The sequence below is a fragment of the Sorex fumeus genome, unplaced genomic scaffold (assembly GCF_029834395.1).
Source record: "Sorex fumeus unplaced genomic scaffold, SorFum_2.1 ptg000054l, whole genome shotgun sequence".
Lineage (NCBI taxonomy): Eukaryota > Metazoa > Chordata > Mammalia > Eulipotyphla > Soricidae > Sorex > Sorex fumeus.
The window spans coordinates 3773613-3791017 of NW_026606111.1; the positions used below are offsets into that span (position 1 = coordinate 3773613).

At 50.5% G+C, this 17405-nt stretch overlaps 1 pseudogene; it reads right to left on the bottom strand.

The window, feature by feature from the left end:
* The window catches only part of LOC130033627 (tubulin alpha-1C chain-like), a 126649-nt pseudogene that overhangs the window by 49318 nt on the left and 59926 nt on the right, over nucleotides 1-17405 (bottom strand).

The following is a 17405-nucleotide window of genomic DNA, read 5'->3' on the forward strand; positions in this document are numbered from 1 at the left end:
TACAAACATAAGGTTTCTCTCCAGTTTGAATTCTCATATGACGAGTAAGGCTTGAGGAATAAGCAAAGGCATTCCAACATTCCTTACATATATAAGGCCTCTCTTTAGTTTGAGTTTGCATATACCCAGTGAGGGTTGAGGATCGAGTGACGGCCTTTCCACATGCCTTATATTTATGAGGTTTCTCTCCACTGTGAATTTTCCTGTGTCTAGAAAGGTGTGAGGAGTAAGCAAAGACCTTCCCATATTGCTCACACACATATGGTTTCTCTCCCGTATGAACTCTCCAATGCTTTAAGAGGTCTGAGGATCGAGTGAATGCCTTTGCACAGTCCATACATGTATGTGGTTTTCCTCCTCTGTGGATATTCATGTCATCAAATTGGGGTGACGCTGGACTCAAACCATGCCCTTGCTGCTGATACTCCTGGGGATTCTGTCCACTGTGGGTTTCTAAGGGAATATCACGGTCTTGGGAACATGGGGAAGCTCCCCTACATTCCTTACTCTTAGACAGGGTCAGTCCATGGTGACTTTGCTTGTGGGCCTTTTGGTATGAGGGACTCACTATAAACAGTGCTCCTCTCCCACATTCTAGGGTCTGCTCCAGTGTTGGAGTTTGTGTCTGTGGACTGAGAACAACAGACTGTGTGGACCTTTTCCCAGGGGAGGGCTTCTTCAGAGTGAGGTTGCTCTCTCCATTCTTTTCACACTCAGGGGCCATCCTGTCTGTCTTCGCATCCCCATGGGTGAGGGCACAAATGCTCACTTGAGACTCTTTCACAGTGCGCAGGATCAGAGATATTCCATTCAGGCTGGCTGCTTCTCTATAGAACAGCAGAGGATTCCAATTATCGCCCTATGACTTAAGAGTCTCCATGGCAAAAGAAATTGAGAACTGCAGGTTGGTTTTTAACATTTGCACCACAGCAATGCAATTCCCGATATGTGGATGGCGTTACCAGGGAATAAACTAATGTTTCTGTAAGACACACATGCAAAATTGATGGATAAGGGGTCATTAATTTTTGTAAGTTTTTTTTTTCAACTCAATGAACAAATAACACCCTCTGCGTTAAACTGATGTACCAGTTTCAAGAGAAAATAAAACACACCAAACTTTGGGTTTGGTTCTAGCTCAGTGTGGAGCCTGGGATGCATTTGTGAAGGCAACGCTGCATCCCACACTGCTGAGACTGACCACAGGGGCCATTGAAAACATCTCACCACAGGCAGATTCCTTTCAGGATCAATGGCTTTTTCTGTTTTTTTGTTTGTTTTCATTTCTGGGTAGGGGCACACCATGCAGTGCTCAGGGATTATTCCTGGTGGGTCTCTGGGAACTATATGGAGTTCTGGGGATGTAGCAGTATAAAGATCAGCTCTTTTCAATTATTACCATTTGTAGATACTTTCGATCAAATGAAAAATCATGGCATTTGTGTGCAACATATTACAAATTTCTTCAGGTTTTGAGCAGTGATGTCATCATTCAGTGAAGGTAAGGATTATCGCAAGCATTAGACTCTGGATTTCCTCCCGGCCATGCCCAGCCCTGCACCTTAGAAATAACATGCTGGTCCACTGACCTTCTTCATTGGCATAATAATATTGATTCATAACTTGGAAATCTTACCAGTTCGCTCATACTCAGTAACTGAGTTCCCAAATGAAATTGCTGAAAGGCCAAATTCTGAAGCCATGCTTTGACTTCTGAAACCAAACATAATACACAATGTAAGAATTCTTTGAATGGTACGTCCTTGATGAGACAGTGCAGCTTAAGGACATCTCAATGGTTTTCAGAGTCCAATGTATCCCATAGAAAAGGGAAGGTCCCTTGGGAGGATCGCTGTGAGAGGCTTGGCGATCCTACAAGAGATTTTTCTAACAAACACAGTGATGCTCAGGGAACTATATGGGGTGCTGGTTATTGAACCAGGTGGACAGTGTGCATTCCCTACATTACTATCACTCAGAGCCACAATAGCTTTATTATGGGCTCACTTACTCATTAAATGAAAAAGGCAAAGAATATTTTGAAGGTACAGCAACATTATAGGCTGTGCATACAGGCTTGTAAGGCACAGACAGGGGGACCAAGAAGTGTTAATCTTATGGGCTGGCAGATGAGGAAGAATAATGTCAAAGCCAAGAAAGTAAAGTGCAGGATTATTCCATGATAGGCAATCCATGGGAGCAAAGGGCAGCATGAATGTAGCAGATTCCTAGAGCCATGAACACAAGGGTATTGGGGTCAGCAACATGATTCACATGCGCTCAGGGCACCAACACACTGCCCAGGGCCTGAGCCAGGGAGGGTTCTCAAACACTCACCTGCACGCATGCCTCTCCTCCTTGGCCTCAGGGCTCCTCCTTCCAGCCAGGAGATCACCAAAGGCTTCACCCCAGAATGCCCTGCACCTCACAGAGATGGAGCACGGATTAGTGACAAAAAGAAAGTAACAAGTAAACCCCATGTGTCCCTATAAAAATGGAGTAAATTAATGGAAAGGCATGAACAGAATCTGCACTTCTGAAATGCTAAAGATTTGTGGTTATCCATAAGCTAAGATCCAGGTCTTAATTTAACAGTAAAACATGAGCCCCAGAAAACACCCCAAATAGTAAAGACCTGCCTTGCAAAGGGCCAACAGGGGTTTGATCGCATCACAGTATGTAGGTCTTTTTTTTTTTCCTGGTTTGGGATCCTCTCCTGGGGATACTCAAGGCTTCTTACTGACTGTGTACTCAGAAATCACCTTTGGTGGTACTTGAGGACCACATGGGATGGTGAGGATAGAATGCATGTCCACAACCTGCAAGACAAGCACTGTGCCCACTGTTCTGTCTCTCTAGGTGCTGCACCACATGGAATGTCCTCAGCCCGCTTGAAGTGATGCCTGAGTGTAGTAAACTGCAAAGCTTAACAAATCCAAGCATGGCCAAAGATGACCAAAGCCCCCAATTGTATTTAAAAGTAAACAAAAAAGGATCCAGACAGACAGCACAGCAGGTGGGGAACTGGCCTTGCTCATGGCCAATAAAGGTTCGATACTGACATTCAATAGGGTCTCTCAAGCCATCAGGGTAGTCCAGAGGCAAACCCTGAGGCCTGATGAACCGAGAACCATTGGAAGTGACCACGAGCACTGAAATAGAGCAGCATCTGATGGGGTGAGACCCTAAGAAATAAATGAACCGTGTTGGGAGCGATATTACAGCAGGTAGGACACAGACACTGCAAACATGTAAGGGTTTGATACCCGCAGCACACATGGTCCCGGACCACGACCAGAATGAATAACTGAATACACAGCCAGGAATAATCCCTAAGTATTTGTAAGTGTAACCCCAAAACCAAATCAAAACAAAACAAAATAACTGAAGTTGTGGGCCTGGTGCAACATTACCAGGAGTAAGGCAGCAACCTTTATTAAGCTGCCAGATGTGTTCAATCCTAAGCACCTCATGGCCCCTGAGCACCCTCAGGAGTGATCCTTCAGCACAGAGACAAGAAGATTCAGGTTGTGTCCCAAATAAAAGGAAAACCAAAACAAATACATAGAAGTTATGTGTAGTACAAGAAGTAATCAGAGAAGAGAACTCATCAATGGCAGTAACCAGGAACTATTTAGAGAGACCTGAGAGATTGTACAGCACATGGTAAGCTTGCCATGCACGGGGCCAACCTGGGTTGATCCCCAATACTCCAGACTCATGCAAACCCACAGAGCTTAGAGTAAGCCCTAAGAATCGCCAGGTGAGCACCAACAAGAAAAACAGTGAAGGAACTAGAGACAGCTACTGCACGGCTATTCAGGCCCATCACAGTCACAACTACTGTTGGACACACAGTCATGGCCCAACACAGGGAGCCCATGCAGGTTTGTCAAGACAAGGTCAGCCCTGCACTGCTCTCACCAATAGCCTGCAGGTGCTGGTAAGTCTCCAGCATCACGTCCCTGTAGAGCTTTCTCTGAGAGGCAACCAGACACGTTCACTCCTCTGGGGTGAAATTCACGGCCACATCGGGGAAGGTCACCATGTCCTGAAACGGCATACAAAGGGGGTCATGAGTCAGGGTCTGTCCCCACCCTGTTCCCTGGGCTGTGAGGCCAGGACCCCTGGGCCCTAGAAGGGCTCAGGATCTGTCCCCTCAGGAGGAACCAGCCTCCATGTGAACTCCTGGCAAACATCTAAAACATCTAAAACATCTAAACTCCTGGTCCCAACATCTAAGACAGCTGCATCTACTAAAATGTGAGGATGCTCTACTAGAAGGTTCCTGAAGGTGGCAATCTTGCTCTTTACCTCAAGAAATTCCAGTCACTCCTCCTACGAGCACTGCAGAGAGTAATAACTGAGCACGGAACCAGCGGGACCCAAATGAGTGACCCTGCTTTCAGCCCAAAACACTAAATATACACCCCCTGAACCCCACAGCCCACGCTCTAGGGAGAAGGAAACATTCAATGTCCAGCCACCAACTGAAAGCCGTAGGACTCTGATCATTGTTCAGGGAAGCCCAAATGCCTCTCAATATGTCTTAAGCCCAACAGCTCTGCTGGCCCCAGAGATCCTTTGCTCTGTCTCCCTGGGACCAGCGCATGCCCAGAACTGCAGAGCAGCAAGTGAAAGTGGGACTGTGTGACAGAGAGGGTGAGGCTCTCCAGTTAGAGAAGGACAAAATAGGGGAAACACATGTCCTGGAGCCCGAGTCACTGTAGCTGCAAGGGCATAAACAGGACCACCACACCCAGGGACCCATTATGCACATCAGGTGGGAATCCAGAGCACAGAGCCAAGAGGAAGCCCTGAGCATCTCCCCTGTGACACAAAAATATATTAAAAGAAATAAAGCAGCATGATTGTGTAACAGGGCAGTGGGTTGGGGACAGTGGGTAGGGCTGGTGATCCCCGCCATCCCACAGGATCCCCTAAGCACTGCTAGGGGCAACGCCAGAGTGCAGAGCCAAAAGTATAATACCCAGAATCACTGCAGTTTGCTCTGAAAACAAAACAAAATACCCAGACACCAGTCTTTGACACCCAGCACCCCATATGGTTCCTGATACCTGTCAGGGGTCTTTCTTGAGCACCAGTAATCTTTGAGCTGGGTTTGGTCCAAAAGCCAAACACAATGAAACTGAGACAAACGTGGGCTTATATAGTAGAGAACCTGGTGCTCTCTACTATATAAGGAGGCACATTGCAGGATCCATCCTGAAGCAACTCAGAGACAGACAGCCCTGGAAGCCTGATGCTCCTGTCATTGAATCGCTTTATCTTGTCACACTCCTACCTGGGGTGGCTGTGTCCGATGGCATCTCACCATTTCTCCTGACTCTGTTTTTCCCGAGGATCAGAGACCTGGAGGAGGAGTCAGAGTTGTGAGCGCTGGAGAGGAGCAAAACCCCCAGCTCTGACCAGTCACACCCTCGGGCATTGGCTCACACACCCGCCTGCAAGACACTGCCTTATGTTTCTTTCTCCCCAGGAGAAGCAAAATGGGTTGGCTTCTCGCAACACAAGCTCTGGGCTTGGCTACCAGGGAGAAAAGACAGCCCGGCACTTGGCTAGGGACTCCTCCCTTGATACCACAGAAGATTCTCACAGGCCCAGCCAGGGGCGACTCTGAGGCCAGGAAAACCCGCGCATCAGCGCCCCCTGCAGGCCAGCGCAGGGACGCACCCGTGATAGAGCCACATTTTGGGCTATGGTTGTCTGGGGCAGCTCCTCTCCTCTTAAAAAAAAAAAAAAAGCAGGCTGGAGCAGTAGAACAGCGGTAGAACAGGGTAGGAAGTCTGCTTTGCAAGTGACCAACCCGGGTTCGATTCCCAGCATCTCATATGGTCCCCTGAGCACCACAGGAGTAATTCTTGTGTGTAGAACCAGGAATAACCCCTTGCATAGCCGGGTGTGACCCAAAAAGCAAATAAATAAATAAATTAAATTAAATTAAAATAAAAAACTTTCTACAAACACAGACACACACTTTTACCCACAGTGTACACACACAAGCCCTTGCACACACACCTCTTTTACCCCCAGTACTCACCTCGATAGCCAGGGGTCTGGGCGGGCTTTGCATCTTGATGCAGATATCCCTATTCCAACATACAGTAAACCTGTTAGGATGCTTGCCTTGCTGACACCAGACAATCCTCTGCATCCCAACGGCCCCCAGAGCAATTCCAGGAATAATACCCAAGACAAGAGCCAGAGCAAGGCCTCAGGGTATCTTTGGGCATGCAGAGCCCCCCCATCCCCCACACAAAAAATAGCCCCTAAAGTAAACTATCATTGGCAAACCTCAGGCACCTGAAGATCCACCGCCCAGGCCTGACCCACGAGGGAGGCCAATGAAAAAGTCGGACAGCAACAGTGTCTCTTGCCATTGGGGGGCCTGCGGATCTGCCCCTAAAAGTGAACCTGGAGATGCTACAGCAGTGAAACTGGGGGCAGATCCCAACCTGCGTCAGCTGGGAGGGTCTGGATGGCCAAGGTCGCGCCCTCGGCAGGACCCACACCCCAATGCCCGCAGCCCCTGCACTCAGCCCTGTGCCCACTCACGGCTGCCCCAACGAGGAGTTAAAGAGGACTGTGGCCAAAGCGCTCCCCAGGATCACGCACTCACACTTCTGACCCCTGTATCCCGCCACAGCCCCCTACACCCCCCCAAAGTTCCGCGACCCCAAAAGACTCAATCGTACCCCAGGAACCTACCTGGATATGGGGAACACAAGTAAAACAAGCATGAAAGCGCCCCTCCCCCAGCTGGCGGGGACCGCGCCTCACAGTGCGAGACCAAGACTGGGAGGCACCCCGTGCTTTCAGGAGGCCACCCTGTTCTGCAACAAGACAAAATCTGCCTACACAGTCCCGCCTCCACAGGGGCCCTACTTTGTCCTTTACCCACGTGAACAATGACTCTGACCCGTTTCCAGGAAGAGAAGCACCAGGAAGGCCCCCTGTGATGTCACTTCCGTTCCTTCAAGCAGTCTGAAAGGTCCAGACCCCAGATGTGCGGAGAACCATTATGCCCACCCAGGTGAATCTGTGGTTCAAGGGGGATGGATTTCCATAAAGGAGTGGAGAGGCAACTGCTGGAGTAGCTGATCAGCATGGGAGCTCAGGTAATGATGCTCCCCTGATGCTGTACTGGTCAGTCAAACGCTAAACCAAAGCTCTCACACACGAGGCCATCAGGAAAACTGCAAGAGGGTTGATGCAGGTAAAACAGGCAGGTAGGGATTGGGTGGGGCCCAGGACAGTGAGTTTCTTGGGGAAGAAACAAATCAGGATGGGGGTGAAAGCAGTGGCTCCAAAGCCAGTCCTGGAGAGGACTTGGAATAACCCACAGAGAGAGAGCAGCCACCTGAGAGCCAGGCAGAAAGTGGAACAGGAGGAAAGGCTGCTAAGGACATCTGAGAGCACTTTAAGTGTTAATGCTCTACCCCTGACAACACACGAGCAACTGAAACTCACCTGCAAGGAAAGATCAATGGGGAGGCTTCAGAAATATAATTTCAAACCTGAGTATGGACCAGGAGGGACCAGTACAGTGGGTTAGCACTTGCACTAAATTTGGCCAACTTGAGTTCCACCTCTGGCATCCCAAATGTTTGCCTGAGCATCTCAGGAGTAGCCCCTAGGAAGTGTCAAGTGTGGCTCCAAAATCAAAAATATTATTGAAAGGAATACAACCCAGCATAAGGATCCATCCTAGAATGGAGGCATATACTGAACTCATGGTTAGCAAACTTTCCCAGTAATTTTTATAGCCTTAGTCTTTTCAACAACCTAAATGATTTTTAGCATCCTAGTGACCACTAGCTTATTGTGATTATTACTACTTCCAAAAGCAAAAAGTTTCAGGCTTTCTCCCCTCTAATATTAGTGAAGTGAAAGTGGGTGGGATCTGGGAATGTTACCACCCTTTATTGTTAGTAATCACAGCTGAATGGAATTGCCTGCTGACAATTTCATGGGAGGAGCTTGAGGTCTCTCCCATAGCCCCACCATTTGTTAGAGTTGACTCATAGGGCCTCTTCCATCCTTTCAAAAAAACTGACCCAGATTGGGGGAGAACAAGGGGTGTGAATCCCATGTATTATTTACACGCCTGACAGATGAGGAAGAATAATGACAGAGTCAAGAAAGGAAAGGACAGGTCATTCTGTGACAGACAGTCCAAGGGAGTGAAAGGCAGAGAGAACGAGGCACAGATGCTTGGATCCAGGCACCCGAAGCTGCCATGGTCAGCAGCATATTTCACATGAGCTCAGGGCACCCACACACTGCCCAGGGCCCGAGCCAGTGAGGGTCCCCCGACACTCACCTGAACACACGCCTCTCCTCACCAGCCTCAGGGCTCCTCCTTACAGCCAGGAGATCACTGCAGGCTTCACCCTGGAATGCCCTGCTCCCAGAGACAGAGACAAGGATTAGTGACAAGGAAAAGGTGATATGAGAACCCCATGCGTCCCTGATGTAATGGGTCAAATTACTGAAAAGGCATGAACAGAATAGCCAAGCATAGGCTGTGTAACTGACCTGGCAAATAACCCCAGAGCAAGGACAAAAAAAGGGAAACACATGACTTGGGTCTGAGTCATGGTAGCTGCCAGGGTGCATTCAGGGCTACCACACCCCAAGTTCTTGATGCCTGTTAGGGGTTAATCTGCAGCATAGAGCCAAGATGACATCCTAGGCATTCCACTATGGCACAAAAATATGAAAGAAAACAAAGCAGCAGCCTGGAGTAACAGGGACAGGGACAGTGGGTAGGGCTGTCGATCCCCAATGTCCCATATAGTCTCCCAAGCACTGCCATGTGCAATGCATGAGCAAAGAGCCAGGACTAACCCCTGAGAATCACTGGGTGTGGCCCCTCCTCTTCATCCCCTTCCAAAACAAAACAAGGCAAGATCACCCTTGGACCGCTGGCAGCCCACTGCGTTCCCCAGGCCTGACAGGAGTGATCCTTGAATCCAAAGCTGGGAATAACCTTGGGTAGCACTACTGTGGCCCAAACCCAAGTCAACAAAACATGGCCTCCCATAGCATAGACCCAGGCACACAGGCCAAGAGCCACATCCCATGTCTCCTCCCTGAGACTGTTGGCCCGGGAAGCCTGTGCACTCCTGTCTCTGCACCGTGTCATCTTGTCGTCAGAAGTCAGCCCTGATCTAACCAGGTGTGGCCCCAAACAAAAAACAAGCCCAGAATTGTTGGGATGAGGCGAATCCTTCCAGCCCTGGACTGTCCAGCCAGGGAGGTGGGTAGACCTTGACTGGGCGCTGAGGGCCTGACAGTGGGGTGCTGGAACCCAGGCATGCTGGGCCAGGTGAGCCCAGTGGTTCCAAGGACTGGAGCTCAGGACCTCAAACCTGTGTCCCCGCTCCAGTTATTATCACTAAAAATAGCACTGAGTGGGCCCAGGGCAGTGTGTGCGATTTTCACGGTGCTGTTCTCATGGACACAGAGATGTGTTTCATCCCACAAAGGAGCCAGCCTGGCACCAGACAGCCACAGGAGGCATCCTGGGAGAAAGTGTCTGGGTAAGCACTCCCCCCCCCCCCATCCAGGGCCTGTTTCTTGACCCAAGGCCCACCTCCCAACTGTCCCACCCAATAGCTGGTAAACTGGGGAGGGTCCCTTCGCTCCCCCTCGTCTCTGCTCAGGTCCATTACCTGGCAAAGGAGGGTCTTTCTTCCATGGTCCTGTCTCATGACCTTCACCTCCACGTCCACCTGACTGGTCTCCAGGGGGAAAAGCATGTAGGGCACTGTCTTGGATGGGTTGGGGGGCATGACCACCATCTGAAGCCAGGGTGATCCCGTCTTAGATGCTCTGCACAGAGCCTCCTTGTGGGAATATCCACTCGGAACTGGGGACGGGGCGGGGTTGTGATTAAGGTCTGTATCCATCCTCCCTGCTTCCCAAGGATCACCAGAACAACGATCCTTCTTCGTGCTGTGTTACATGAGGAAGGAGCTGCACCTCTCTGGTCCTCCTTTTCCTCCTTTCTACATGTGTCATTGCAGGAACTGAGAGATCATATAGGAATGAGGGTGCATGCTTGGCATGCACAGATTCAATCCCCAGCACCACAGGGACTCGGCCCTGCAGGAATGGCTGGGTGCACTAAAGCCCTTTCGGGTGACAGCCCTGGAGATCTTTGGTCATTTCAGGGGTGGCCCAGGTGACCTCCAGCACCTCATACTCGAGAAGTTGCATTGAACTGCTGCCTAATTGTTCAGGAATTGCCAGTGGGGACCCCCTTGAAAGCATCATCTTTGCCACCTCTCCTCCACTTGGGTGTTTGTGAGGGAGGCAAAGGAGAAAACATAGACAAAATAGCTATGCCGAAGAGATCGATTGTTTCCAGCCTCATAGTGCTCTCCCACATTATTATTTTTTTTAAAGTAACTTATTTTGCTTTTTGGGTTACACCCGGGAATTCACAGGGGTTACTCCTGGCTCTGCACTCAGGAATTACTCCTGGTGGTGCTCTGGGTGGGGGGACATATGGGATGCTGGGGATCGAACCCGTTTGGCCGCATGCAAGGCAATTTCCCTACCTGCTGTACTACCACTCCAGTCCCACTTTATCAATTATTAAAATTTATTTTTGCTTTTGGAGCCACACCAGGCGGTGCTCAGGGGAGTCTTCTCATTCGGCACTCAGGAATTACTCCTGGTGGTGCCTGGGGGACCCTCTGGGATGCCAGGAAGATTGAACCTGTGTCAGCTGCTTGCAAGGCCAGATACCTACATGCTGTACTATTATTGCTCTGGTCCACTAATTTTACTATATTAATTTTAATGTTTCTTTTTTTGGGGACACACTTGGCAGTGCTCAGGGGTCATTCCTGGCAGTGCTTCAGGGATCATATGCCCTGCTGGGGATCAAATCCTGCCCAGCTACCATGTCAGGTAAGTGCCTTACCCATGTTCTATCTCTCCTGCTCACCTCCTGCCATTAGAAATTGCACTGAGCAATATCTCAGAGCAAGGAGGATCTCAGGGAGGCTTTACCCACACAGCCTGGTCTCTGAAATTTTACAGTTCGGCATGCACCTGGACCTGCTCATTCTTGATCACTGAGTGGGTAACTTGAGATCCACAAAGAATGACTTTTGAAATGTCAGCTCCAGAGGCTCAGAGACACAGAGGCCTAGAGATGACAGTGCCATATGGGGGTGGAGGGGCTGGGCAAGGGGCTGCGGGTTCCCCGGCCCCCTTAGTACTGGCCTGTCCCCTGGCCATCCTTGAGATCACGGCAACCAGCTGCCAGGATGTTAGGGAGTCAGGCACAAAGATCTCAGTGATATAATGGGAGATGCTATGGAGGAGGAGGGGCCGCTGAATGCCTGAGACTTTGACAGCTGTCCAGGATGGCCGTGACAAGATATCCATGGGACCCAACTGGGAACCAGGAGCTTCCAAACAGGGGTGTCCACTTAGCAACCTTGACTCTGGTGATGCTCACTGATGCTCGGACCCGGGCCAAGAGGCTGGGGGCCGATGCAGAGTGGTCCTTCCCCGACTGACTTTTGGGCAAGGTAAATTTTCTCCAGTGCTAGCCCTCAGGGAATGAGGGGCAAACAGGCAGATCCCCTAAAGGGAATCTTCATCCTCTAGTCTTCGTCACCACCTGCAGAAGGCACCAAGGGGGCGGGTCTCATCTAGCCCCTCCCACTGGGTAGCTCCAGGCGGGGCCTCCTTCCGTCCTTCCAATTAGAGAGTCCCTGGAGCAGAGTCAGCGCTCAGTCCCTCCCTTTATACCCTTTTGGGCAATTGGGGCAGGATCTGCTTTCAGCCTCTCGCCCCCAGAGGTGGGTTTTCTTAGTCCCGCCCATCAGACCTCCTCCTGGGGGCGTTTCGCCCTGCCAGATACTTCTAGGGGTGGAGTCGGCTCTCCGTTCCTCCTATCATATTGTCCTGGGGGCGGGGCCTACTCTCAGTTCCTCCAATCAGACACCCCCTGGGAAGGGGGGGTCGTCTCAGTTCCTACTATCAGATCTTCTTGGGGGCGTGGCCTATTTCCAGTTTCTCCCCTCATACGGGGTTGGGGGTTTGCAGGGGTCGGTGACCTCCTATCTGCACCTCTACACTGTGCCTCTTGCTGCAGCTGCTCCTCATGGGCCTGCTCTGTCAGAGCCTCGGAGAGGTGGGGGCAGCTCAGAAATGCAGCCACTCAGGCTGGCCTGGTTCGCACTTGCTGCTTCCTCGCCTCACTGGTCAGCCCAGCCCCTCCGAGTGTCTCCCTGGCCAGCCTCACAATATTTCCGCTCCAACTGGGTCTCGAACTTTTCCACTACCGGGCGGAGTCAGGGGAGCATGAATAGGACAAAAGGCGAGTTTGGGGGTCACACACTTCTCAGTCCAGGATGTCTGGCCCCACATGCTGCCCCTGGCCCTCTGCTGGGCACTGACCCCTAAAAGTTTATAATGAATTCCCAGGGTGGTTAGTTCTGATAAGGAAGCTGATTTATAGAGAGACCAATACTATGGCCCAGGGTCACACAGCACACACAGGCTTCTCCATCTCCCCTCCCCCTCCCCCATCCTCCTCCCTCCTCCCCCCTCCCCATTCTCCTTCCCCTCTGTCAAAAGGAGGAATTACCACAACAGTTTATAGAATCCAGCAGGTCTGCATGGTTTTTTGGATTTTGTTTTTTAGGGGGGCATACCAAATTGTGCTCTGGGTTCACTCCTGTAATGTTTGGGGACCCAATGTGGTGGTGGGGATCAGTCGTTTGCAAGGCAAGCACCTTAACCACTGTACTTTCTCTCCAGCCCTGAGGTTTGCATGATTTTGAGATCAAAATGAAAGGTTTTTACCTGTTTTTACTAGATTTTACATTTTCCCATGATTTAGCTTAATGCAACAAAAACTAATATTAATACAAATCCTGCCTCTAATACCAGCCAGTGTGCAGGAGGTAAAAGGTTCCCACTTCCAGGGAGCCAAAGAGATAGCACAGTGGCTAGGGTGAACGTTTTCTTTGCACATGGTCAATACAGATTTCGTGTCTGATATCCCATTGGATCCCCCAAGCACCGCCAGGAATAAATTCTGAGTGCAGGTGCAGAGCCAGGAGTAAGCCCTGACACCACCAAGTGTGCCCCCAAACCAAAAGTTTTCCCCTCCCAACTTGAAGTAGCAGGTGGTTCCCAGTTCTCTGAAGTAAGCACTGATGTTCAGTAGGTTGGGACCAGGGGATATGTGTTCAGTTTCAGTTCTAACCTGCATTTTTTTCTTGGCCTCTAAACTCTTTAGGGTCCAACAGAGACAGGGGGGTCCTGGGGGATCTCCAGTCTGGAAGTCAGAGGGAAGAGAGAAGTCAGCAAGATCTTTACTAACAATCCTGATCATTTCAGGGCTGCAACTGTATGAATGTATGTTCATTGCTTTTTTTGGGGGGGGGGAGTGGGGGCACATCCAGCAGTGCTCATACTTACTCCTAGTTCTGTGCTTAGGGATCACTCCTGGCGGGGCTTGAGGTACCCTATGAGATGCTGGTGATCAAACCCAGGTCGGTGGCCACATGCAAGGCAAGTGCATGTGATATTGCCCTAGTAGTACTGCTGTAGTATTGCCCTGGTCTCATTATCCTTTCTTCCCTCTAGTCTGTGACAATGAAACCTCTATCTTCTTTTGGGAGGGAGGCATTGGGATTGGGCCACACCCAGAGCTTTTCAGGCTCTACCCCAGGCTTGGTGCTCAGGGGTCAATCCTAGCAGTACTCAGGGAAGTACACTGCTCTGGGGAAGTACACTGGCTGGCCACATGCATGCCAAACCCATGCTCTATCTTTTGAGCCCTCTACCTAGTCCCTGAAGTTCCATCTTTCTTTGTTTGCTTGTTTGGGGGGCCACATGCAGTGGTGCTCAAGGCTGATTCCTGGCTTTGCGCTCAGGGTTCACACCTGGCAGGCTCAGGGGATCTATAGGATACCTGGATTTGAATCCGGGTCAGCCACATGGAAGGCAGACACTCTCCCTGCTATACTATCGCTCCATCGCTCCTGTCCCTTAAGGCCCAATTTTCTGTTGTTGTTTTGTTTTGGGGCTACACCCAGCAGTACTAAGGGATTTCTTCTGGATCTGCACTCAGGAATTATTCCTGGTGGTGCTGAGAGGACCCTATGGGGTCCTGGAGTATCGAACCTGGGTTGGATGTGTGCAAAGCAAATACCCTCCCTGCTGTAGTTCCGAGTCCCTAAAGCTCCACCTTTTTTGGATTATGAAGTGACAACAGTTCACGGCCTTTCTTGTGCCTCTGTGGAATCATGTGACTGAGCATCTAGGCCAATGAGATATACCAGAATCATCTCCCTTCACTCGATTCTTTATTTCAGTGCCTGGCATGAGGGCCTGGGGAGACAGCAGCTTGGAATACTGTTGAGCAATAAGCTACAAGGAGCGTGCAATCTGAGAATAAAAATCTATCCTTATTCATCCTGCAGGCACTTGCTCTGTACAGGCTGATCTGTTTCAATCCCTGGCATCCCATCCGCACACTACTAGGAGTGATTCCTGAGCACTGAGCCACAAGTAACCTCTGACCACTTCTGGACAGGGCCCAAAAGACAAAGAAATAGGGTGTAGCTCGGGACCACATTCCACAGTGCTTGGGCCTTCTCATGGCTCTCTGTTGGACACTGTTCCCAGTGGTCTTCCATGGACTTTGTGGTCTTCAGTGAACCTTGAATCAGGACCAGCCACATGCAAAGCAGATGCCTTAACCTCTGAACTATCTCTCTGGTCCCTATTTTGTGTTTTTAGTCTCCTGCAAAGTAACTGGTTACTTGGGGGTGAGACCCTCCCAGTGATCCTTGGTCAGGCTGCGCCTGCCAAAGGGCCCAATGCTTGAGCCTCATAGTCCTGGAGGACCATACTTGGCAATGCCCAGGGGACACCAGGGCTGTACCCACAAGTGCTCTGGGGCCAACTGGTGACAGGGGTCAATCCTGGGGTCTCACACCTACTGCACGTTTGTTTCGCACGTTGAGCTTTTGTTCCTCGGGCTGCCAGCTGTCTGATGAACAGCATCATATGCATTTCATGGACAGAGTCATGGAGACTCAGAGGAATTGTGAGTAGCCTATTTTAAGTGGCAGGTTCTCAGCTCACCACTCCACGGTGCTTCCCTTGCTCCACCATCTCCTCTGGACTCCCCTTTTGTCTGTACCTGAGCTTGCCTTAGTGTCCATCCCTGTGCTCAACTTTAAGTTCAGTCCAGAATCCTTGAACACAGCGAGTCTTTCTTTCACGCTGCCCGCTGTGCAGCCAATGTCATGCTCCTCCACCACATCCCAGACCTGGGGTCAAAAGAGCAAGCCAGATGCTGAGCCAGTAAAATTCCCTGCCCAGCAGGGAAACAGGCAGTGGGATGAAAAATCGTCTCAGTTAATTCTATCACTATCACTCATCTATTAAGCCCTTACGACATGCCGATCTTAATTATGTATCGGTGCCTTGAGTACTGACACACAATGAGATTGTCCCTTTTTAAAAACGACTATGCCCAACAGTGTTCTGGGCGACTCAGTGTCAGGTACTGCTGCTGGAGGTGCTCAGGGGACCTTGCAGTGCTGGGGATCAAGCCCAGGCATCTCACATACAAAGCATGTGCTTCAGCCCTTTGAGCCATGCCCAGATGTTGTCCATCTGAAGAGCTGAAGAAACTGAGGCTCTAGTTAGAAATTTCCAGGCAACTGGGGCTGCAGAGACAGGACAGTGGGGAGGGTGCTTGTCATGCACACAGATGACTCAGGCTTGATCCCTAGCAATCCAGAGGGTCCTCTGAGCACCACCAGGGGTGATCCCTGAGAACAGAGCCAGGAGTAAGCCCTGAGCATGACCAGGTGTGAGTCTGACACAAAATAAAATAGAACAAAATCTCCAGGCTGCCTCTTGTTCCCAGAGCCCATGTCCTCTCACTTTCTGTGTGAGCTTGTGTTCGCTGTTCAGGACACAGAGAGTCTTGTCCATTGCTAGCAGCCCAACTGTGGCCTCTGCATTGCCAGTGACCTTCAGTTCCACTTTGCTCTGAGGTGATAAACTCAGCATAAAGTCTTCATTCTTCAATCCAATCTCTAGCTGATCAAGACAAAAGACACCCAGCCCAACCCAAGCTCATTTTCAAATTCATCCTCTACACAGAGCCTCAGGGAACTCCACCAGCCCAGTTCCAGTAACACCCACTTGTGTGTAACCTTCACCAGCCCCCTGCTGAAGGTAGAGAGTCCCTACCTTCTCTCTCTCTTTTTTAAGCCACACATTGATGTGCTAAGGGTTTACTCCTGGCTCTGGGTTTAGAGATGATAACTCCTGCTGGGGTTCCCGGAATCTTTTGCGGTGCTGGAGAACAAACTCAGGTTGGCTGTGTGCAAGGCAGGTACTCTACCCGCTGTACTATTGCTCTGGACCAAGCTCTTTTTTTTTTCACTTTTTGGCCCAGTGATGCACAGAGGTTACTCCTGGCTCTGCACTCAGGTATTACTCCTGGCAATGCTTGGAGGATCATATGGGATGCTGTGGATTGAACCTGGGTGGGCCGCGTTCAAGGCAAATGCCCTATCCACTGGACTATAGCTTCAGTTCCCTGGGCAGAGCTCTTAAGGGCCACATTATCACCTTTTCCTGCTCATGTCCTTACTAGGAGTCAGTCAACTGGGTAGGTCCCCTGACTTAGGGAAGGTGCCATACAACTTCAGGAAGTGTGACTCACTGTCTCCCATACACCTGTCATTCATGTAGACCCATAATGAAGCAGGCACTAGTTCAAGGTCCCCTCCCATCTTCCCTGGGGGCAGTAGGTAGAAGGCCACGATGGGGAAGGAGGGGAGCATGCTGGGGGCACATCCATGATGGTTGTCGTGTAGACACTTCCAGGATTCTTTGGCTGGTGTCTGGCACGCACCATCTGACCCTTACTCAGGATCTTGGAAGCAAAGAGGTCCCGAAAGGAAAGGGTAAAAATAGCCCTTCTCCTGATCTGGCACAGTCCAAGAGGGGATTAGTGTCTCAGGGTCAGCTTCTTTGGACTGAGTTCGTCCCAGGTAGAGCCTATAAAACCCAGATAGTGTTATTCCATGGTGTTCGGCATTTATGGGGAATTCATTCAAGTCCTGACCCTCTGATAGAAGGGCCTGAGACCGGATGGGAGGGGTCTGCTCTCAGCCCTCCTACAGAAACCCTCTTGGGGATGAGGCCTCTTCTCAGCCCCTCCTATCATACCGCCACTGGGGACAGGGTCTGCTCTCAGTCTCTTCGCCAGACCCGCTAGGGCATGACCTCCTTCCAATCCCTCCTATCAGACTTTCCAGGGGGCGTGGTATCCTAACTGTCCCTCCTATCAGATCCTCCTGGGGGTGAGGTCTCCT